We start from the raw sequence: 16,050 nt of genomic DNA, 5'->3' as shown, positions 1-16,050 counted from the left end.
GGAAGGAAATTTGTGGCTCCTCTCAGATTCCAGAACTTTCTGTCACCGAAATGTGAGGAAAATGTGTTTTTTTTAGCCAACTTTTGAGGTTTGCAAAGGATTCTGTGTAACAGAACCCGGTCAGAGACCCACAAGTCACCCCATCTTGGATTTCCCCAGGTCTCTAGTTTTAAAAAATGCACAGGTTTGGTAGGTTCCCCTAGGTGCCGGCTGAGCTAGAGGCCAAAATCTATAGGTAGGCACTTTGCAAAAAAGACCTCTGTTTTCTGTCAAAAAATGGGATGTGTCCACGTTGTGTTTTGGGGCATTTACTGTCGCGGGCGCTAGGCCTACCCACACAAGTGAGGTATAATTTTTATCGTGATACTTGGGGGAACGCTGGGTGGAAGGAAATTTGTGGCTCCTCTGAGATTCCAGAACTTTCTGTCACCGAAATGTGATGAAAATGTGTTTTTTTTAGCCATCTTTTGAGGTTTGCAAAGGATTCTGGGTAACAGAACCCGGTCAGAGACCCACAATTCCCCCCATCTTGGATTCCCCTAGGTCCCTAGTGTTAAAAAATGCACAGGTTTGGTAGGTTCCCCTAGGTGCCGGCTGAGCTAAAGGACAAAATCTATAGGTAGGCACTTTGCAAAAAACACCTCTGTTTTCTATAAAAAATTGTGATGTGTCCACGTTGTGTTTTGGGCTATTTCCTGTCGCAGGCGCTAGGCCTACCCACATCAGTGAGGTATCATTTTTATCGGGAGACTTGGGGGAACGGTGGGGGGAAGGAAATCTGTGGCTCCTCTCAGATTCCAGAACTTTCTGTCACCGAAATGTGAGGAAAACGTGTTTTTTTAGCCAAATGTTGAGGTTTGCAAAGGATTCTGGGTAACAGAACCTAGTCAGAGCCCCACAAGTCACCCCATCTTGGATTTCCCTAGGTCTCTAGTTTTCAAAAACGCACAGGTTTGGTAGGTTTCCCTAGGTGCCGGTTGAGCTAGACGCCAAAATCTACAGGTACGCACTTTGCAAAAAACACCTCTGTTTCTGTCAAAAAATGGGATGTGTCCATGTTGTGTTTTGGGGCATTTCCTGTCGCGGGCCCTAGGCCTACCCACACAATTGAGGTATCATTTTTATCGGGAGATTTAAGGGAACGCTGGGTGGAAGGATATTTGTGGCTCCTCTCAGATTCCAGAACTTTCTGTCACCGAAATGTGAGGAAAATGTGTTTTTTTAGCCAACTTTTGAGGTTTGCAAAGGATTCTGGGTAACAGAACCCGGTCAGAGACCCACAAGTCACCCCATCTTGGATTTCCCTAGGTCTCTAGTTTTAAAAAATGCACAGGTTTGGTAGGTTCCCCTCAATGCCGGCTGAGCTAGAGGGCAAAATCTACTGGTAGGCACTTTGCAAAAAACACCTCTGTTTTCTATCAAAAATTGGGATGTGTCCACGTTGTGTTTTGGGCCATTTCCTGTCGCGGGCGCTAGGCCTACCCACATTAGTGAGGTATCATTTTTATCGGGAGACTTGGGGGAACGGTGGGGGGAAAGAAATTTGTGGCTCCTCTCAGATTCCGGCACTTTCTGTCACCGAAATGTGAGGAAAATTTGTTTTTTAGCCAAATTTTGAGGTTTGCAAAGGATTCTGGGTAACAGAAACTAGTCAAAGCCCTACAAGTCACCCCATCATGGATTCCCCTAGGTCTCTAGTTTTGAAAAATGCATAGGTTTGGTAGGTTTCCCTAGGTGCCGGCTGAGCTAGAGGCCAAAATCTACAGGTAGGCACTTTGCAAAAAACACCTCTGTTTTTTGTCAAAAAATGGGATGTGTTCACGTTGTGTTTTGGGGCATTTCCTGTCACGGGCGCTAGGCCTACCCACACAATTGATGTATCATTTTTATCGGGAGACTTGGGGGAACCCTGGGTGGAAGGACATTTGTGGCTCCTCCCAGATTCCAGAACTTTCTGTCACCGAAATGTGAGGAAAACTTGTTTTTTTAGCCAAATTGTGAGGTTTGCAAAGGATTCTGGGTAACAGAACCTAGTCAGAGCCCCACAAGTCACCCCATCTTGGATTTCCCTAGGTCTCTAGTTTTAAAAAATGCACAGGTTTGGTAGGTTTCCCTAGTGCCGGCTGAGCTAGAGGCCAAAATCTACAGGTAGGCACTTTGCAAAAAACTCCTCTGTTTTCTGTGAAAAAATGGGATGTGTCCACGTTGTGTTTTTTGGCATTTACTGTTGCGGGCGCTAGGCCTACCCACACAAGTGTGGTATCATTTTTATCGGGATACTTGGGGGAACGCTGGGTGGAAGGACATTTGTGGCTCCTCCCAGATTCCAGAACTTTCTGTCACCGAAATGTGAGGAAAACTTGTTTTTTTAGCCAAATTGTGAGGTTTGCAAAGGATTCTGGGTAACAGAACCCGGTCAGAGACTTATAAGTCACCCCATCTTGGATTCCCCTAGGTCTCTAGTTTTCAAAAATGCACAGGTTTGGTAGGTTCCCCTAGGTGCCGGCTGTGCTAGAGGCCAAAATCTCTAGGTAGGCACTTTGCAAAAAAGACCTCTGTTTTCTGTCAAAAAATGGGATGTGTCCACGTTGTGTTTTTTGGCATTTACTGTTGCGGGCGCTAGGCCTACCCACACAAGTGTGGTATCATTTTTATCGGGATACTTGGGGGAACGCTGGGTGGAAGGACATTTGTGGCTCCTCTCAGATTCCAGAACTTTCTGTCACCGAAATGTGAGGAAAATGTGTTTTTTTAGCCAACTTTTGAGGTTTGCAAAGGATTCTGGGTAACAGAACCCGGTCAGAGACCCACAAGTCACCCCATCTTGGATTCCCCTAGGTCTCTAGTTTTAAAAAATGCACAGGTTTGGTAGGTTCCCCTAAGTGCCGGCTGAGCTAGAGGGCAAAATCTACAGGTAGGCACTTTGCAAAAAACACCTCTGTTTTCTATCAAAAATTGGGATGTGTCCACGTTGTGTTTTGGGCCATTTCCTGTTGCGGGTGCTAGGCCTACCCACATTAGTGAGGTATCATTTTTATCGGGAGACTTGGGGGAACGGTGGGTGGAAGGAAATTTGAGGCTCCTCTCAGATTCCAGAACTTTCTGTCACCGAAATGTGAGGAAAATGTGTTTTTTAGCCAAATGTTGAGGTTTGCAAAGGATTCTGGGTAACAGAACCTAGTCAAAGCCCTATAAGTCACCCCATCATGGATTCCCCTAGGTCTCTAGTTTTGAAAAATGCATAGGTTTAGTAGGTTTCCCTAGGTGCCGGCTGAGCTAGAGGCCAAAATCTACAGGTAGGCACTTTGCAAAAAACACCTCTGTTTTTTGTCAAAAAATGGGATGTGTCCACGTTGTGTTTTGGGGCATTTCCTGTCACGGGCGCTAGGCCTACCCACACAATTGAGGTATCATTTTTATCGGGAGACTTGCGGGAACGCTGGGTGGAAGGACATTTGTGGCTCCTCTCAGATTCCAGAACTTTCTGTCACCGAAATGTGAGGAAAACATGTTTTTTTAGCCAAATTGTGAGGTTTGCAAAGGATTCTGGGTAACAGAACCCGGTCAGAGACCCATAAGTCACCCCATCTTGGATTCCCCTAGGTCTCTAGTTTTCAAAAATGCACAGGTTTGGTAGGTTCCCCTAGGTGCCGGCTGAGCTAGAGGCCAAAATCTATAGGTAGGCACTTTGCAAAAAAGACCTCTGTTTTCTGTGAAAAAATGGGATGTGTCCACGTTGTGTTTTTGGGCATTTACTGTCGCGGGCGCTAGGCCTACCCACACAAGTGAGGTATCATTTTTATCGGGATACTTGGGGGAACGCTGGGTGGAAGGAAATTTGTGGCTCCTCTCAGATTCCAGAACATTCTGTCACCGAAATGTGAGGAAAACGTGTTTTTTTTAGCCAACTTTTGAGGTTTGCAAAGGATTCTGGGTAACAGAACCCGGTCAGAGACCCACAAGTCACCCCATCTTGGATTCCCCTAGGTCCCTAGGTTCAAAAAATGCACAGGTTTGGTAGGTTCCCCTAGGTGCCGGCTAAGCTAGATGACAAAATCTACAGGTAGGCACTTTGCAAAAAATACCTCTGTTTTCTATCAAAAATTGGGATGTGTCCACGTTGTGTTTTGGGCCATTTCCTGTCGCGGGCGCTAGGCCTACCCACATCAGTGTGGTATCATTTTTATCGGGAGACTTGGGGGAACGGTGGGTGGAGGGAAATCTGTGGCTCCATTCAGATTCCAGAACTTTCTGTCACCGAAATGTGAGGAAACCGTGTTTTTTTTAGCCAAATGTTGAGGTTTGCAAAGGATTCTGGGTAACAGAACCTAGTCAGAGCCCCACAAGTCACCCCATCTTGGATTCCCCTAGGTCTCTAGTTTTCAAAAATGCACAGGTTTGGTAGGTTTCCCTAGGTGCCGGGTGAGCTAGAGGCCAAAATCTATAGGTAGGCACTTTGCCAAAAAGACCTCTGTTTTCTGTCAAAAAATGGGATGTGTCCACATTGTGTTTTGGGGCATTTCCTGTCGTGGGCGCTAGGCCCTACCCACACAATTGAGATATCATTTTTATCGGGAGACTTGGGGGAACGCTGGGTGGAAGGACATTTGTGGCTCCTCTCAGATTCCAGAACTTTCTGTCACCGAAATGTGAGGAAAACGTGTTTTTTTAGCCAAATTGTGAGGTTTGCAAAGGATTCTGGGTAACAGAACCCGGTCAGAGACCCACAATTCACCCCATCTTGGATTCCCCTAGGTCACTAGTGTTAAAAAATGCACAGGTTTGGTAGGTTCCCCTAGGTGCCGGCTGAGCTAAAGGACAAAATCTATAGGTAGGCACTTTGCAAAAAACACCTCTGTTTTCTATAAAAAATTGGGATGTGTCCACGTTGTGTTTTGGGCTATTTCCTGTCGCGGGCTCTAGGCCTACCCACATCAGTGAGGTTTCATTTTTATCGGGAGACTTGGGGGAACGGTGGGTGGAAGGAAATTTGTGGCTCCTCTCAGATTCCAGAACTTTCTGTCACCGAAATGTGAGGAAAATGTGTTTTTTAGCCAAATTGTGAGGTTTGCAAAGGATTCTGGGTAACAGAACCCGGTCAGAGACCCATAAGTCACCCCATCTTGGATTCCCCTAGGTCCCTAGGTTCAAAAAATGCACAGGTTTGGTAGGTTCCCCTAGGTGCCGGCTGAGCTAGAGGACAAAATCTACAGGTAGGCACTTTGCAAAAAATACCTCTGTTTTCTATCAAAAATTGAGATGTGTCCACGTTGTGTTTTGGGCCATTTCCTGTCGCGGGCGCTAGGCCTACCCACATCAGTGTGGTATCATTTTTATCGGGAGACTTGGGGGAACGGTGGGTGGAGGGAAATCTGTGGCTCCATTCAGATTCCAGAACTTTCTGTCACCGAAATGTGAGGAAACCGTGTTTTTTTAGCCAAATGTTGAGGTTTGCCAAGGATTCTGGGTAACAGAACCTAGTCAGAGCCCCACAAGTCACCCTCCTTGGATTTCCCTAGGTCTCTAGTTTTCAAAAATGCACAGGTTTGGTAGGTTTCCCTAGGTGCCGGCTGAGCTAGAGGCCAAAATCTACAGGTAGGCACTTTGCAAATAACACCTCTGTTTTCTGTCAAAAAATGGGATGTGTCCACGTTGTGTTTTGGGGCATTTCCTGTCGTGGGCGCTAGGCCTACCCACACAATTGAGATATCATTTTTATCGGGAGACTTGGGGGAACGCTGGGTGGAAGGACATTTGTGGCTCCTCTCAGATTCCAGAACTTTCTGTCACCGAAATGTGAGGAAAACGTGTTTTTTTAGCCAAATTGTGATGTTTGCAAAGGATTCTGGGTAACAGAACCCGGTCAGAGACCCACAAGTCACCCCATCTTGGATGTCCCTAGGTCTCTAGTTTTAAAAAATGCACAGGTTTGGTGGGTTCCCCTCAGTGCCGGCTGAGCTAGAGGGCAAAATCTACAGGTAGGCACTTTGCAAAAAACACCTCTGTTTTCTATCAAAAATTGGGATGTGTCCACGTTGTGTTTTGGGCCATTTCCTGTTGCGGGCACTAGGCCTACCCACATTAGTGAGGTATCATTTTTATCGGGAGACTTGGGGGAACAGTGGGTGGAAGGAAATTTGTGGCTCCTCTCAGATTCCAGAACTTTCTGTCACTGAAATGTGAGGAAAATGTGTTTTTTAGCCAAATGTTGAGGTTTGCAAAGGATTCTGGGTAACAGAACCTAGTCAAAGCCCTACAAGTCACCCCATCATTTATTCCCCTAGGTCTATAGTTTTGAAAAATGCATAGGTTTGGTAGGTTTCCCTAGGTGCCAGCTGAGCTTGAGGCCAAAATCTACAGGTAGGCACTTTGCAAAAAACACCTCAGTTTTTTGTCAAAAAATGGGATGTGTCCACGTTGTGTTTTTGGGCATTTCCTGTCACGGGCGCTAGGCCTACCCACACAATTGAGGAATAATTTTCATCGGGAGACTTGGGGGAAGGCTGGGTGGAAGGACATTTGTGGCTCCTCTCAGATTCCAGAACTTTCTGTCACCGAAATGTGAGGAAAACATGTTTTTTTTAGCCAAATTGTGAGGTTTGCAAAGGATTCTGGGTAACAGAACCCGGTCAGAGACCCATAAGTCACCCCATCTTGGATTCCCCTAGGTCTCTAGTTTTGAAAAATGCACAGGTTTGGTAGGTTCCCCTAGGTGCCGGCTGAGCTAGAGGCCAAAATCTATAGGTAGGCACTTTGCAAAAAAGACCTCTGTTTTCTGTCAAAAAATGGGATGTGTCCACGTTGTGTTTTTGGGCATTTACTGTCGCGGGCGCTAGGCCTACCCACACAAGTGAGATATCATTTTTATCGGGATACTTGGGGGGACCGCTGGGTGGAAGGAAATTTGTGGCTCCTCTCAGATTCCAGAACTTTCTGTCACCGAAATGTGAAGAAAACGTGTTTTTTTAGCCAACTTTTGAGGTTTGCAAAGGATTCTGGGTAACAGAACCCGGTCAGAGACCCACAAGTCACCCCATCTTGGATTCCCCTAGGTCCCTAGGTTAAAAAAATGCACAGGTTTGCTAGGTTCCCCTAGGTTCCGGCTGAGCTAGAGGACAAAATCTACAGGTAGGCACTTTGTAAAAAATACCTCTGTTTTCTATCAAAAATTGGGATGTGTCCACGTTGTGTTTTGGGCCATTTCCTGTCGCGGGCGCTAGGCCTACCCACATCAGTGAGGTATCATTTTTATCGGGAGACTTGGGGGAACGGTGGGTGGAGGGAAATCTGTGGATCCTCTCAGATTCCAGAACTTTCTGTCACCGAAATGTGAGGAAACCGTGTTTTTTTAGCCAAATGTTGAGGTTTGCAAAGGATTCTGGGTAACAGAACCTAGTCAGAGCCCCACAAGTCACCCCATCTTGGATTCCCCTAGGTCTCTAGTTTTCAAAAATGCACAGGTTTGGTAGGTTTCCCTAGGTGCCGGGTGAGCTAGACGCCAAAATCTATAGGTAGGCACTTTGCAAAAAAGACCTCTGTTTTCTGTCAAAAAATGGGATGTGTCCACGTTGTGTTTTGGGGCATTTCCTGTTGCGGGCGCTAAGCCTACCCACACAATTGAGGTATGATTTTTATCGGGAGATTTGGGGGAACGCTGGGTGGAAGGAAATTCGTGGCTCCTCGCAGATTCCAGAACTTTCTGTCACCGAAATGTGAGGAAAACTTGTTTTTTTAGCCAAATTTTGAGGTTTGTAAAGGATTCTGGGTAACAGAACCTAGTCAGAGCCCCACAAGTCACCCCATCTTGGATTTCCCTAGGTCTCTATTGTTAAAAAATGCACAGGTTTGGTAGGTTCCCCTGGGTGCCGGCTGAGCTAGAGGACAAAATCTACAGGTAGGCACTTTGCAAAAAACACCTCTGTTTTCTATCAAAAATTGGGATGTGTCCACGTTGTGTTTTGGGCCATTTCCTGTCGCGGGCGCTAGGCCTACCCACATCAGTGAGGTATCATTTTTATTGCGAGACTTGGGGGAACGGTGGGTGGAAGGAAATCTGTGGCTCCTCTCAGATTCCAGAACTTTCTGTCACCGAAATGTGAGGAAAACGTGTTTTTTTAACCAAATTTTGAGGTTTGTAAAGGATTCTGGGTAACAGAACCTAGTCAGAGCCCCACAAGTCACCCCATCTTGGATTTCCCTAGGTCTCTAGTTTTCAAAAATGCACAGGTTTGGTAGGTTTCCCTAGGTGCCGGCTGAGCTAGAGGCCAAAATCTACAGGTAGGCACTTTGCAAAAAACACCTCTGTTTTCTGTCAAAAAATGGGACGTGTCCACGATGTGTTTTGGGGCATTTCCTCTCGTGGCCGATACTCCTACCCACACAATTGAGGTATCATTTTTATCGGGAGATTTGGGGGAACGCTGGGTAGAAGGAAATTTGTGGCTCCTCTCAGATTCCAGAACTTTCTGTCACCGAAATGTGAGGAAAATGTGTTTTTTTAGCCAACGTTTGAGGTTTGCAAAGGATTCTGGGTAACAGAACCTGGTCAGAGACCCACAAGTCACCCCATCTTGGATTTCCCTAGGTCTCTAGTTTTGAAAAATGCATAGCTTGGTAGGTTTCCCTAGGTGCCGGCTGAGTTAGAGGCCAAAATCTATAGGTAGGCACTTTGCAAAAAAGACCTCTGTTTTCTGTCAAAAAATGGGATGTGTCCACATTGTGTTTTTGGGCATTTACTGTCGCGGGCGCTAGGCCTACCCACACAAGTGAGGTATCATTTTTATCGGGATACTTGAGGGAACGCTGGGTGGAAGGAAATTTGTGGCTCCTCTCAGATTCAAGAACTTCCTGTCACCGAAATGTGAGGAAAACGTGTTTTTTTAGCCAACTTTTGAGGTTTGCAAAGGATTCTGGGTAACAGAACCCAGTCAGAGACCCACAAGTCACCCCATCTTGGATTCCCCTAGGTCCCTAGTTTTAAAAAATGCACAGGTTTGGTAGGTTTCCCTAGGTGCCGGCTGAGCTAGAGGCCAAAATCTACAGGTAGGCACTTTGCAAAAAACACTTCTGTTTTCTGTCAAAAAATGGGATGTGTCCATGTTGTGTTTTGGGGCATTTCCTGTCGCGGGCGCTAGGCCTACCCACACAATTGAGGTATCATTTTTATCGGGAGATTTGGGGGAACGCTGGGTGGAAGGAAATTTGTGGCTCCTCTCAGATTCCAGAACTTTCTGTCACCGAAATGTGAGGAAAATGTGTTTTTTTAGCCAACTTTTGAGGTTTGCAAAGGATTCTGGGTAACAGAACCCAGTCAGAGACCCACAAGTCACCCCATCTTGGATTTCCCTAGGTCTCTAGTTTTAAAAAATGCACAGGTTTGGTAGGTTCCCCTCCGTGCCGGCTGAGCTAAAGGGCAAAATCTACAGGTAGGCACTTTGCAAAAAACACCTCTGTTTTCTATCAAAAATTGGGATGTGTCCACGTTGTGTTTTGGGCCATTTACTGTTGCGGGCGCTAGGCCTACCCACATTAGTGAGGTATCATTTTTATCGGGAGACTTGGGGGAACGGTGGGTGGAAGGAAATTTGTGGCTCCTCTCAGATTCCAGAACTTTCTGTCACCGAAATGTGAGGAAAATGTGTTTTTTAGCCAAATGTTGAGGTTTGCAAAGGATTCTGGGTAACAGAACCTAGTCAAAGCCCTACAAGTCACACCATCATGGATTCCCCTAGGTCTATAGTTTTGAAAAATGCATAGGTTTGGTAGGTTTCCCTAGGTGCCAGCTGAGCTTGAGGCCAAAATCTACAGGTAGGCACTTTGCAAAAAACACCTCAGTTTTTTGTCAAAAAATGGGATGTGTCCACGTTGTGTTTTTGGGCATTTCCTGTCACGGGCGCTAGGCCTACCCACACAATTGAGGAATCATTTTTATTGGGAGACTTGGGGGAACGCTGGGTGGAAGGACATTTGTGGCTCCTCTCAGATTCCAGAACTTTCTGTCACAGAAATGTGAGGAAAACATGTTTTTTTAGCCAAATTGTGAGGTTTGCAAAGGATTCTGGGTAATAGGACCCGGTCAGAGACCCATAAGTCACCCCATCTTGGATTCCCCTAGGTCTCTAGTTTTCAAAAATGCACAGGTTTGGTAGGGTCCCCTAGGTGCCGGCTGAGCTTGAGGCCAAAATCTATAGGTAGGCACTTTGCAAAAAAGACCTCTGTTTTCTGTCAAAAAATGGGATGTGTCCACGTTGTGTTTTTGGGCATTTACTGTCGTGGGCGCTAGGCCTACCCACACAATTGAGGTATCATTTTTATCGGGATACTTGGGGGAATGCTGGGTGGAAGGAAATTTGTGGCTCCTCTCAGATTCCAGAACTTTCTGTCACCGAAATGTGAAGAAAACGTGTTTTTTTAGCCAACTTTTGAGGTTTGCAAAGGATTCTGGGTAACAGAACCCGGTCAGAGACCCACAAGTCACCCCATCTTGGATTCCCCTAGGTCCCTAGGTTAAAAAAATGCACAGGTTTGCTAGGTTCCCCTAGGTTCCGGCTGAGCTAGAGGACAAAATCTACAGGTAGGCACTTTGCAAAAAATACCTCTGTTTTCTATCAAAAATTGGGATGTGTCCACGTTGTGTTTTGGGCCATTTCCTGTCGCGGGCGCTAGGCCTACCCACATTAGTGAGGTATCATTTTTATCGGGAGACTTGGGGGAACGGTGGGTGGAAGGAAATTTGTGGCTCCTCTCAGATTCCAGAACTTTCTGTCACCGAAATGTGAGGAAAATGTGTTTTTTAGCCAAATGTTGAGGTTTGCAAAGGATTCTGGGTAACAGAACCTAGTCAAAGCCCTACAAGTCACCCCATCATGGATTCCCCTAGGTCTATAGTTTTGAAAAATGCATAGGTTTGGTAGGTTTCCCTAGGTGCCAGCTGAGCTTGAGGCCAAAATCTACAGGTAGGCACTTTGCAAAAAACACCTCAGTTTTTTGTCAAAAAATGGGATGTGTCCACCTTGTGTTTTTGGGCATTTCCTGTCACGGGCGCTAGGCCTACCCACACAATTGAGGAATCATTTTTATCGGGAGACTTGGGGGAACGCTGGGTGGAAGGACATTTGTGGCTCCTCTCAGATTCCAGAACTTTCTGTCACCGAAATGTGATGAAAACATGTTTTTTTAGCCAAATTGTGAGGTTTGCAAAGGATTCGGGGTAACAGAACCCGGTCAGAGACCCATAAGTCACCCCATCTTGGATTCCCCTAGGTCTCTAGTTTACAAAAATGCACAGGTTTGGTAGGTTCCCCTAGGTGCCGGCTGAGCTAGAGGCCAAAATCTACAGGTAGGCACTTTGCAAAAAAGACCTCTGTTTTCTGTCAAAAAATGGGATGTGTCCACGTTGTGTTTTTGGGCATTTACTGTCGCGGGCGCTAGGCCTACCCACACAATTGAGGTATCATTTTTATCGGGATACTTGGGTGAACGCTGGGTGGAAGGAAATTTGTGGCTCCTCTCAGATTCCAGAACTTTCTGTCACCGAAATGTGAAGAAAACGTGTTTTTTTAGCCAACTTTTGAGGTTTGCAAAGGATTCTGGGTAACAGAACCCGGTCAGGGACCCACAAGTCACCCCATCTTGGATTCCCCTAGGTTAAAAAAATGCACAGGTTTGCTAGGTTCCCCTAGGTTCCGGCTGAGCTAGAGGACAAAATCTACAGGTAGGCACTTTGCAAAAAATACCTCTGTTTTCTATCAAAAATTGGGATGTGTCCACGTTGTGTTTTGGGCCATTTCCTGTCGCGGGCGCTAGGCCGACCCACATCAGTGAGGTATAATTTTTATTGCGAGACTTGGGGGAACGGTGGGTGGAAGGAAATCTGTGGCTCCTCTCAGATTCCAGAACTTTCTGTCACCGAAATGTGAGGAAAACTTGTTTTTTTAGCCAAATTTTGAGGTTTGTAAAGGATTCTGGATAACAGAACCTAGTCAGAGCCCCACAAGTCACCCCATCTTGGATTTCCCTAGGTCTCTAGTTTTCAAAAATGCACAGGTTTGGTAGGTTTCCCTAGGTGCCGGCTGAGCTAGAGGCCAAAATCTACAGGTAGGCACTTTGCAAAAAACACCTCTGTTTTTTGTCAAAAAAATGGGATGTGTTCACGTTGTGTTTTGGGGCATTTCCTGTCACGGGCGCTAGGCCTACCCACACAATTGATGTATCATTTTATCGGGAGACTTGGGGGAACCCTGGGTGGAAGGACATTTGTGGCTCCTCCCAGATTCCTGAACTTTCTGTCACCGAAATGTGAGGAAAACTTGTTTTTTTAGCCAAATTGTGAGGTTTGCACAGGATTCTGGGTAACAGAACCCGGTCAGAGACTTATAAGTCACCCCATCTTGGATTCCCCTAGGTCTCTAGTTTTCAAAAATGCACAGGTTTGGTAGGTTCCCCTAGGTGCCGGCTGTGCTAGAGGCCAAAATCTCTAGGTAGGCACTTTGCAAAAAAGACCTCTGTTTTCTGTCAAAAAATGGGATGTGTCCACGTTGTGTTTTTTGGCATTTACTGTTGCGGGCGCTAGGCCTACCCACACAAGTGTGGTATCATTTTTATCGGGATACTTGGGGGAACGCTGGGTGGAAGGACATTTGTGGCTCCTCTCAGATTCCAGAACTTTCTGTCACCGAAATGTGAGGAAAATGTGTTTTTTTAGCCAACTATTGAGGTTTGCAAAGGATTCTGGGTAACAGAACCCGGTCAGAGACCCACAAGTCACCCCATCTTGGATTCCCCTAGGTCTCTAGTTTTTAAAAAATGCACAGGTTTGGTAGGTTCCCCTAAGTGCCGGCTGAGCTAGAGGGCAAAATCTACAGGTAGGCACTTTGCAAAAAACACCTCTGTTTTCTATCAAAAATTGGGATGTGTCCACGTTGTGTTTTGGGCCATTTCCTGTTGCGGGTGCTAGGCCTACCCACATTAGTGAGGTATCATTTTTATCGGGAGACTTGGGGGAACGGTGGGTGGAAGGAAATTTGAGGCTCCTCTCAGATTCCAGAACTTTCTGTCACCGAAATGTGAGGAAAATGTGTTTTTTAGCCAAATGTTGAGGTTTGCAAAGGATTCTGGGTAACAGAACCTAGTCAAAGCCCTATAAGTCACCCCATCATGGATTCCCCTAGGTCTCTAGTTTTGAAAAATGCATAGGTTTAGTAGGTTTCCCTAGGTGCCGGCTGAGCTAGAGGCCAAAATCTACAGGTAGGCACTTTGCAAAAAACACCTCTGTTTTTTGTCAAAAAATGGGATGTGTCCACGTTGTGTTTTGGGGCATTTCCTGTCACGGGCGCTAGGCCTACCCACACAATTGAGGTATCATTTTTATCGGGAGACTTGCGGGGAACGCTGGGTGGAAGGACATTTGTGGCTCCTCTCAGATTCCAGAACTTTCTGTCACCGAAATGTGAGGAAAACATGTTTTTTTAGCCAAATTGTGAGGTTTGCAAAGGATTCTGGGTAACAGAACCCGGTCAGAGACCCATAAGTCACCCCATCTTGGATTCCCCTAGGTCTCTAGTTTTCAAAAATGCACAGGTTTGGTAGGTTCCCCTAGGTGCCGGCTGAGCTAGAGGCCAAAATCTATAGGTAGGCACTTTGCAAAAAAGACCTCTGTTTTCTGTGAAAAAATGGGATGTGTCCACGTTGTGTTTTTGGGCATTTACTGTCGCGGGCGCTAGGCCTACCCACACAAGTGAGGTATCATTTTTATCGGGATACTTGGGGGAACGCTGGGTGGAAGGAAATTTGTGGCTCCTCTCAGATTCCAGAACATTCTGTCACCGAAATGTGAGGAAAACGTGTTTTTTTAGCCAACTTTTGAGGTTTGCAAAGGATTCTGGGTAACAGAACCCGGTCAGAGACCCACAAGTCACCCCATCTTGGATTCCCCTAGGTCCCTAGGTTCAAAAAATGCACAGGTTTGGTAGGTTCCCCTAGGTGCCGGCTGAGCTAGATGACAAAATCTACAGGTAGGCACTTTGCAAAAAATACCTCTGTTTTCTATCAAAAATTGGGATGTGTCCACGTTGTGTTTTGGGCCATTTCCTGTCGCGGGCGCTAGGCCTACCCACATCAGTGTGGTATCATTTTTATCGGGAGACTTGGGGGAACGGTGGGTGGAGGGAAATCTGTGGCTCCATTCAGATTCCAGAACTTTCTGTCACCGAAATGTGAGGAAACCGTGTTTTTTTAGCCAAATGTTGAGGTTTGCAAAGGATTCTGGGTAACAGAACCTAGTCAGAGCCCCACAAGTCACCCCATCTTGGATTCCCCTAGGTCTCTAGTTTTCAAAAATGCACAGGTTTGGTAGGTTTCCCTAGGTGCCGGGTGAGCTAGAGGCCAAAATCTATAGGTAGGCACTTTGCCAAAAAGACCTCTGTTTTCTGTCAAAAAATGGGATGTGTCCACATTGTGTTTTGGGGCATTTCCTGTCGTGGGCGCTAGGCCCTACCCACACAATTGAGATATCATTTTTATCGGGAGACTTGGGGGAACGCTGGGTGGAAGGACATTTGTGGCTCCTCTCAGATTCCAGAACTTTCTGTCACCGAAATGTGAGGAAAACTTGTTTTTTTAGCCAAATTGTGAGGTTTGCAAAGGATTCTGGGTAACAGAACCCGGTCAGAGACCCACAATTCACCCCATCTTGGATTCCCCTAGGTCACTAGTGTTAAAAAATGCACAGGTTTGGTAGGTTCCCCTAGGTGCCGGCTGAGCTAAAGGACAAAATCTATAGGTAGGCACTTTGCAAAAAACACCTCTGTTTTCTATAAAAAATTGGGATGTGTCCACGTTGTGTTTTGGGCTATTTCCTGTCGCGGGCTCTAGGCCTACCCACATCAGTGAGGTTTCATTTTTATCGGGAGACTTGGGGGAACGGTGGGTGGAAGGAAATTTGTGGCTCCTCTCAGATTCCAGAACTTTCTGTCACCGAAATGTGAGGAAAATGTGTTTTTTAGCCAAATTGTGAGGTTTGCAACGGATTCTGGGTAACAGAACCCGGTCAGAGACCCATAAGTCACCCCATCTTGGATTCCCCTAGGTCCCTAGGTTCAAAAAATGCACAGGTTTGGTAGGTTCCCCTAGGTGCCGGCTGAGCTAGAGGACAAAATCTACAGGTAGGCACTTTGCAAAAAATACCTCTGTTTTCTATCAAAAATTGGGATGTGTCCACGTTGTGTTTTGGGCCATTTCCTGTCGCGGGCGCTAGGCCTACCCACATCAGTGTGGTATCATTTTTATCGGGAGACTTGGGGGAACGGTGGGTGGAGGGAAATCTGTGGCTCCATTCAGATTCCAGAACTTTCTGTCACCGAAATGTGAGGAAACCGTGTTTTTTTAGCCAAATGTTGAGGTTTGCAAAGGATTCTGGGTAACAGAACCTAGTCAGAGTCCCACAAGTCACCCTCCTTGGATTTCCCTAGGTCTCTAGTTTTCAAAAATGCACAGGTTTGGTAGGTTTCCATAGGTGCCGGCTGAGCTAGAGGCCAAAATCTACAGGTAGGCACTTTGCAAATAACACCTCTGTTTTCTGTCAAAAAATGGGATGTGTCCACGATGTGTTTTGGGGCATTTCCTCTCGCGGCCGATACTCCTACCCACACAATTGAGGTATCATTTTTATCGGGAGATTTGGGGGAACGCTGGGTAGAAGGAAATTTGTGGCTCCTCTCAGATTCCAGAACTTTCTGTCACCGAAATGTGAGGAAAATGTGTTTTTTTAGCCAACGTTTGAGGTTTGCAAAGGATTCTGGGTAACAGAACCTGGTCAGAGACCCACAAGTCACCCCATCTTGGATTTCCCTAGGTCTCTAGTTTTGAAAAATGCATAGCTTGGTAGGTTTCCCTAGGTGCCGGCTGAGTTAGAGGCCAAAATCTATAGGTAGGCACTTTGCAAAAAAGACCTCTGTTTTCTGTCAAAAAATGGGATGTGTCCACATTGTGTTTTTGGGCATTTACTGTCGCGGGCGCTAGGCCTACCCACACAAGTGAGGTATCATTTTTATC

The sequence above is a fragment of the Pleurodeles waltl genome, chromosome 4_2 (genome assembly GCF_031143425.1).
Source record: "Pleurodeles waltl isolate 20211129_DDA chromosome 4_2, aPleWal1.hap1.20221129, whole genome shotgun sequence".
NCBI classification, from domain to species: Eukaryota; Metazoa; Chordata; class Amphibia; order Caudata; family Salamandridae; genus Pleurodeles; species Pleurodeles waltl.
This window is presented reverse-complemented; position numbering follows the sequence as displayed.